An 8819-nucleotide genomic window follows, 5' to 3' on the forward strand; every position below is an offset into this window, starting at 1 on the left:
TACCTCTCTTTTCTCCCTTTCAAAAATGAAAACAAAATAAAATTGAAATGATTGAAGTTTCTTTATTTGGAATCGTCTTAGGTCTAATTCCTATTACTTTGCTGGATTATTCGTAACTGCTTATTTACAATACAGACGTGGTGATCAGTTGGACTTTTGATTAATTAACATCTCTTTTTTTGACTGACCTCCTTCTTGCTTTCATATGCGGGAGGTCGAATTCAGATTGCTGCTCAATTATTTGCGAACAGTGGAATTTTGACACAATCTAATAAACAAGAGTGACATCACGCTCTGTAGGATTTGAACCTACGACATTGGGTTTTGGAGACCCACGTTCTACCGAACTGAACTAAGAGCGCTTTTCTTGTTTTTATAAAAAAACGAAAAGGCTAGAAAGAGGACATTCTTTAACTCGAATCGATTTTGTACGTATATACTATATCATAGTATATCATAAAATTCAGAATTATATGTATGTCCAATTTTATTAAAAAAGATAAATCTAAAATGGATTCCTCGTTACTGCTCTTCTGAGCAGTAATTAGGTAGGGATGACAGGATTTGAACCCGTGACATTTTGTACCCAAAACAAACGCGCTACCAAGCTGCGCTACATCCCTTTCGATTGGTTTACAGTGTCATTGTAAACAATTCCTATCTTGTTTTCCACTCCTTCTTTTTTTTTGTTTCATATCAGATAACAAACATATATATAAGTATAATTAAAAAAATTACTTTTTTTAGGCAAATCCTATCAATTTCAAATTTACATAAAAAGGCGTTTCCATTTGAAAATGGAATCTATAAGATCGTTCTAGTAGACAATATTTCAATTCTAATTTTGAAAATGGGGGGTTACATATACAAATACAAGAACTTCTTAACTACATGTACATCTATAGTTATATATATTACTATATATATTGTAATACAATAAAGAAGAAAGAAGGAGGATTTCAAATGCGAGATCTAAAAACATATCTTTCCGTAGCACCTAAGTACTCTATGGTTCGTTTCGTTAGCAGGTTTATTAATAGAGATTAATCGTTTATTTCCAGATGCATTAACATTTCCCTTTTTTAATTCTAGTTATTAACATCAGAAAGGATAAAAAAATTAGAGATACGATCAACGATCGGGGAATAACCCCCCCTTTTTTTTCTAATTCTAAAAAAAGAATTAGAAAAAAAAAAGGGGGGCCGAAAGGTCATAAAAACGAGGGTTCAGGATCCAATTAAAAAAAAAGTGTTGCTAGGGAAAGAGTATCCTACGAGATACTTAAAAAAAATACTGTACAAAGATTTGAAATATAGTTTTCAAAAAATCATTATATTACTTATTATTTTCTTTTTATTTAATTACTAATTAATATTCATTGCAACGAAATATTTAAGACATTTTTTGAGTTAATTAACAGCTTCTATTTTTTTTGTTCTTGTTCTTTATGGACCCTAAAATTAAAATAGAAGATTGGGGGTGAATCAAAATCCAAAGGAGGTTTCATGGCCAAAGGTAAAGATGTTCGAGTAACAATTATTTTGGAATGTACCAGTTGTGTTCGAAATGATATTAAGAAAGAATCGGCTGGAATTTCCAGATATATTACTCAAAAGAATCGGCATAACACTCCTAGTCGATTGGAATTGAGAAATTCTGTCCCTATTGTTATAAAACATACAATTCATGGGGAAATTAAGAAATAGATAAAATTGAGTGCTTGTATGTCAAATTTTATTTTAAGAACAGGAATAATGAGAGTATCTACGTATTATTAGATATATAAATATAAACAAATAAAATAATAGAAAGAAATCAAATCCTATATTCTTAATTCTATATAGAAACTCTATCCTATATAGAAATAGCAATCGTTTTTATTTTGATCCGATCAAAAATAGGATTTTATAGGTAAGGAATAAAAAATTATGAATAAATCTAAGCGACCTTTTACTAAATCCAAGCGATCTTTTCGTCGGCGTTTGCCCCCGATCCAATCGGGGGATCGAATTGATTATAGAAACATGAGTTTAATTAGTCGATTTATTAGTGAACAAGGAAAAATATTATCTAGACGGGTGAATAGAGTAACTTTAAAACAACAACGATAATTACTATTGCTATAAAACAAGCTCGTATTTTATCTTTGTTACCTTTTCTAATAATCAGAAACAATTTGAAAGAAGTGAGTCGACCCCTAGAACTACTAGCCTTAGAACCAGAAAAAAAATAGACTATTCTTCATTGAATAACTAATCTGAAGGAATTAAAAAAGAGGTTAATATTTTGTTCGACAAATCCAATCAAGAATCAAAATTTGATTGTTACGTCTGTTTCTGTCATAAAAAAAAAAAAAAAGAAAGAATCGTCGAAAAAGAAAAAGAATAAGTCTTTTTTTAGCGACTATATACCCTCGTTTTGTTTTGACGACTTTTTTATAATACTAATTTCTACTCTACCCTCCCCGAGCTTATTCTACTTAAGAACTCTATTTCAAATATTTTAGTGGATTTCTTCCAATCCCCTCATTTTTTGATCTCATTTGAAATCGTATAAAGACAACTCCTATTTAATAGAGCTATTTGTGCAAGTATTTTTCGATTAAGAAGTAATTGCTTCTTGTACAGATTGTGTATGAATCGGTTATAACTATAGAATACCTCCGTTTCGTGAATTACGGCATTTATTCGAGTGATCCAAAAAACGAAAATCTCTTTTTCTTTTACCCCTATCCCGACGAGCCGAAACTAAAGCTCTTATTCTCTGTTGAGTCATAGTTCGTGTAAGTCGTGAATGAGCCCCTTGAAAGCTTGATGCAAATAAACGAAGTTTTTTTCTACGCCTCCGAGCTATATATCCGCGTTTAATTCTAGTCATTGAATAAATCAAACTTTGATGAATAACTAATTCTTTTTTAGTTTTAGTTATTCTTTCCCCTTTACTAGTCATTAATAACCAAACGAATTATTCCAATGTATAAAAAAAAATTCCAATGGCTTTTGCTACTCTAACCTTCCCCCCACTATTTTTGGCTAGGTATTTTCCTTTGCTTTGAAAGGATAAATTGCCTTGGTACTTGATATAAAAAAATAGAATAACTACAAAAAGTAGTAAATAGAAATGGATAAATAGTGGGTTCCTTCGTTTCTATGGTTACTTCTAAAACGGTGAGGTCCTCTCTATACACCGGAGCTCCTTCTTTTAATTAATCAATACTATTGGTAACTTGTACAATTCACATCTTTGGCTCTACCCCATTAATATTCCAGTAATAGATCTTCACAATGAGATCCACTTTATACAGTAACGGTATTTTATTTTAAAATTGATTTGGTCATTTACCCTGTTAGTCCGTTTTTCTTTCAAGAGTGGAATCTTTTTAATAAAAAATGGGATTTCCCCCGCTTAATTGATAACCATTTGTTATCATTGGGGGTTTTCTAAAAAATGGAGTTGATTGGATTTGCACCAATGTAAACCATAAGTTTCAGACACAATAGAAGATATGAATGATCTATCTTTTGAAATAATGAATCGAGTTCCTCCATTCTATTTTATTAACAGGTACTGATCCTTGATATTTCAAAAAGAATTTCCTTTTTGTGTTTCAGTCTATGATCTAAACGAGTCGCACATACACCCGAGTACATGTTCCTCGTCGCTGAGGGCATCCCCGAAGCGCTGGGGATTTTGTGACATTTCGGATTGGCTGTCTTGTATTTCTAATAAGTTGTTTAATGGTTGGCATACGGAATCATATAAATAATGGGCTGGTTTAGATGGGTTCTAACCGGCTAATTCTGAATTACTTCTCTTCAAGATTCTCTTCAATATAAAAAAAATATATTGAAGAGAATATGAAACTAAACCTTTAATCTAAAAAGATATAAAATTAGCAGTGGTAGATTTGCATGAAATCGCTCCTATTTTTATTGAACCGCTACAAGATCAACAATGCCATGAGCTTGGGCTTCTGTTGCTGACATAAAAACATCCCTTTCCATGTCTTCGGATACAACCCATATAGGTTTGCCCGTTCTTTGTACATAAACCCTTGTGATGGTTTCGCGAAGTTTAGTAGTTCTTCCGCTTCCAAGATAACTTCTCCCGTTTGTGCCTCATAAAACGAACTAGCGGGTTGATGGATCATTACCCTGATGATATAATAGAAAAGCTTTTTCTATTTCGCAGAATGAGGCGAGATAACCAAAAAAACAGAGAAATTGAATAACCGTACAGGCTTTTTTTGTGCGTTGCATACGGCTCTAGAATGGAATTTACGTTTTTGACCTTTCCTTTCGGCGAAAGAAAACAAAATATAGGTTCTATTATACGCGGATCCATAAATGATCCAATTACCATCCTTCTTTTTTTGTTTTGTAGGAGTTAAAAAAATACTATGATGGTTCCGTTGCTTTATATATCATTTTTTTTGATCCGTCTATGATTCAGCAATCCCAAAGTGTCTTTTTTTTGTTTTGTAAATAAGCTTCCGGTGTGAAAACAAAGTTTGTGACGCTGGGATGTGCCCGAATAGGGAAGATATCATTTTAAATACCCCTTTCTTATCCCATACTACTCTTTCAATATATAATCTAATTTTTTAATCTAAAAAATTTCATATCGAATTCGAAGTGCCATGCTATTATTACTTAACTAATTCATATTTCCGAGGGCGAAGGCATATAGTTTTTTCTCTAAAATAAAAAAACTCATTGGCGCCAAGCGTGAGGGAATGCTATACGTTTGGTAATTTCTCCTCCGACTAGGATAAAGGATGCTATTGAAGCGGCCAATCCCATGCATATTGTCTGTACATCGGGTCGCACAAATTGCATAGTATCATAAATAGCCATTCCAGATATTACCCATCCACCAGGAGAGTTTATAAACAAATAAAGATCTTTGGTATCCTTTTCTATACTGAGATATATCATAAGACTATAAGTTGATTCGAGATTTCGGTATCAACCTCTTGGCCTAAAAAAAACAATCTTTCTCGATAAAGTCGGTTGATTAGGATAAAATTTTATTCCTTAGGAGCCGTACAGGCACCTTTTGATGCATACGGTTCAACAAAAATTGTTAAAAAATCAATGTGTCGATTCCAACCCCCCCTTTTTTCAGAGAAGGCTTTTCTTTCTAACTTAATAAGGGAAGGGCTTGCTTCCCTTTTAAAAGTAAAAGAAAAAATAAATAAGTTTTGCCCCTTTTATTTATTAGATATTATAATCCTAATAATAAATAATAAAACGATTGATTAGGCCTGTCAGACTAACTTGATTCATTGATATTTTTTTTTCATCGAGATTCAGTTGAAATGGGGATGGTTTTTTCTTGTTCCTGAATGGGCTTCTTCCTTTTTTTATTCCGTTTTTTTAGGTTTATGCTCTACTCCGAGTAAAAGGAAAATTTGCCCGATTTTGATTTGCACATATAGGACAAATGAACCAAAACCGCGTCTTTTTTTTTTTTACTACTCCTTCTTTTTTTTCAATTCATTTCTTTCACATGTCTTCTGTCAAATAGTCAATAAATTTTTAATTATATTATTTTATTTGATCAACAGTTTTAGATCACCCTGTTTCAATTTTTTGTATTTTTTTTATTTTTTAATAGAATTTTTATCATAATTTTGATATCATATTCATATCATATTAAGTAGTAATTATAAAAATATTATATATTAATTATCAATTGGATTTTTGCTAAACGGAGCCTGGATACTTAATTTTATTAGTCCGATCACGTAAACCATAAAAAATTTTGATAATCTAATATCAATCTAAATACTCCCTGCATTTAATTCTAATTTATTTTTTGCGCTTCGCGTTACAAATTTTGATAATTCAATCAATCTTTTTGAGCGAACAGAGGATATCTCGATCGAGGGAGAAAATGGGGAAATCCCATATAGCCCAATATATCTGACAAGTCGCACTATATGTCAACCCAAGATGTATCTCCTTCTCCAGGACTTCGAAAAGGTACTTTTGGAACGCCAATAGGCATGAAATGAAAAAAAAAGAGAATGAAGTTCTCTCTTTCACTTGATGTGGAAACGTAAGACTGGGGTTTCATTTTTTTTTATCATATTATCCTTTTTTCCTACTTTATTAATATTAATCATATTTAAATTAATCATATTTAATACAGAAGTTGAATAAGCTAAAATAAATATAAAATAAAAGTAAAGTAAGAGAGAATGAATAAAAATTAAAGGAAACTTTTTACGAACGGGCTTCTGAACAACAATAGCTATCTTGGTTCATATAACATAGGATTCACCCCCATTGCGTATTGGTACTTATCGGATATAGAATAGATCCGCTTCCCTTTTTTCCTATGAATCGAATTGTTCCATTATTACTAACAGAATAGAAAAAATATTAATCCTTTCTCCGAAATAATTACCTAAAAAGGGGGGGTCCGTAACATAGTTTTTCCAATGCAATAAAGTTACATAGTGTCTATTTTCATTGATAAAGGGGTATTTCCATGGGTTTGCCTTGGTATCGTGTTCATACTGTTGTATTGAATGATCCCGGTCGTTTGCTTTCGGTTCATATAATGCATACTGCTCTGGTTGCTGGTTGGGCCGGTTCCATGGCTCTATATGAATTAGCTGTTTTTGATCCCTCCGACCCTGTCTTGATCCAATGTGGAGACAAGGTATGTTCGTTATACCTTTCATGACTCGTTTAGGAATAACCAATTCATGGGCGGTTGGAATATTACAGGAGGGACTATAACGAATCCGGGTCTTTGGAGTTACGAAGGGGTAGCCGCAGCACATATCGTGTTTCTGGCTTGTGCTTCTTGGCAGCTATTTGGCATTGGGTATATTGGGATCTAGAAATTTTTTGTGATGAACGTACAGGAAAACCTTCTTTGGATTTGCCCAAGATTTTTGGAATTCATTTATTTCTTTCAGGAGTGGCTTGCTTTGGTTTTGGCGCATTTCATGTAACAGGATTATATGGTCCTGGAATATGGGTATCCGACCCTTATGGACTAACCGGAAAGGTCCAACCCGTAAATCGGGCGTGGGGCGTGGAGGGTTTTGACCCTTTTGTTCCGGGAGGAATAGCCTCTCATCATATTGCAGCAGGGACGTTGGGTATATTAGCGGGCTTATTCCATCTTAGTGTTCGTCCGCCTCAACGTCTATACAAAGGATTACGTATGGGAAATATTGAAACCGTCCTTTCCAGTAGTATTGCTGCTGTCTTTTTTGCAGCTTATTGTTGCTGGAACTATGTGGTATGGTTCTGCAACTACTCCATCGAATTATTTGGTCCTACTCGTTATCAATGGGATCAGGGATACTTTCAACAAGAAATATATCGAAGAGTAGAGGCCGGACTAGCTGAAAATCAAAGTGTATCAGAAGCTTGGTCTAAAATTCCTGAAAAATTAGCTTTTTATGATTATATTGGTAATAATCCAGCAAAAGGGGGATTATTCCGAGCGGGTTCAATGGACAATGGGATGGAATAGCTGTTGGATGGTTAGGACACACCCGTCTTTAGAAATAAAGAAGGGCGTGAACTTTTGTACGCCGTATGCCTACTTTTTTTGAAACATTTCCGGTTGTTTTGGTAGACGGAGACGGAATTGTTAGAGCCGACGTCCCGTTTAGAAGGGCAGAATCTAAATATAGTGTCGAACAAGTAGGTGTAACTGTTGAGTTTATGGTGGTGAACTCAATGGAGTAAGTTATAGTGATCCCGCAACTGTGAAAAAAATATGCTAGACGGGCTCAATTGGGTGAGATTTTTGAATTAGATCGTGCTACTTTGAAATCCGATGGTTGTTTTTCGTAGCAGTCCAAGAGGTGGTTTACTTTTGGGCATGCTTCGTTGCTCTACTTTTCTTCTTTGGACACATTTGGCATGGTTCTAGAACCCTTTCAGAGATGTTTTTGCTGGTATTGATCCAGTTGGATGCTCAGGTGGAATTGGGGCATTCCAAAAAACTTGGAGATCCAACTACAAAAAGACAAGCAGTCTGATGCAACATTGCTTTTTTCTTTTATCTGTTTGCGATTTTTTGATTTCATTATAGGTAGGGTACTGTAGGAATCTTGATTTAAATCGCTGCCGTTTCTTTGACTCTTTTTTGTTCTTTATCCGGAGGTATACTCCTTCAGTAAAATAAACAAAACAGGTATGAAAGCTATAATTGTAAACCACGATCAAATTTATGGAAGCATTGGTTTATACATTTCTCTTAGTATCGACTTTAGGGATCATTTTTTTCGCTATTTTTTTCGGGAACCGCCTACAATTTCAACTAAAAATGAAATAATTTTCATTCTCTTCATTGACGTAATCAGCCTCCAACTATTTGAGGCTGATTACGTCAACTAGTCCCCGTGTTCCTCGAATGGATCTCTTAGTTGTTGAGAGGGTTGCCCAAAGGCAGTATATAGAGCATACCCAGTAAAACTTACAAGTAACCCAGATATAAAGATGCGACTAGACTAGAGTGCTGTTTCCATTATTATATAAGGAAAGACACAATGGATCTATGCTAAGATCGTTTATTTACAACGGAATGGTATACAAAAGTCAACAGATCGTAATGAATACAAATAAATTTATGGCTACACAAACTGTTGAAGATAGTTCTAGATCTGTCCAAGAAGCACTACTGTAGGGAAGTTATTGAAACCGTTGAATTCTGAATATGGTTAAAGTAGCTCCTGGATGGGGAACGAGAAGGGACCTTTGAGATGGGTGTGCCAATGGACTATTTGCGGTATTCCTATCTATTCTTTTGGAGCTTCTAATTCCTCTGTTCTACTGGATGAGAAT

The 8819-nt window shown here is 34.0% G+C and overlaps 1 non-coding gene and 1 pseudogene across 1 annotated transcript; one reads left to right on the forward strand and one right to left on the reverse strand.

Moving 5' to 3' along the window:
* Positions 1-288: 288 nt before the first annotated feature.
* On the reverse strand, positions 289-362 carry TRNAW-CCA. The gene has a single exon. It is a non-coding gene; the product is annotated as a tRNA-Trp (tRNA).
* Positions 363-4697: 4335 nt separating this feature from the next.
* Positions 4698-8031, forward strand: LOC125600266 (annotated as a pseudogene).
* The last annotated feature ends 788 nt before the right edge of the window (positions 8032-8819 follow it).

This window comes from Brassica napus, unplaced genomic scaffold (genome assembly GCF_020379485.1).
Source record: "Brassica napus cultivar Da-Ae unplaced genomic scaffold, Da-Ae ScsIHWf_2168;HRSCAF=2821, whole genome shotgun sequence".
In the NCBI taxonomy this organism is placed as follows: domain Eukaryota; kingdom Viridiplantae; phylum Streptophyta; class Magnoliopsida; order Brassicales; family Brassicaceae; genus Brassica; species Brassica napus.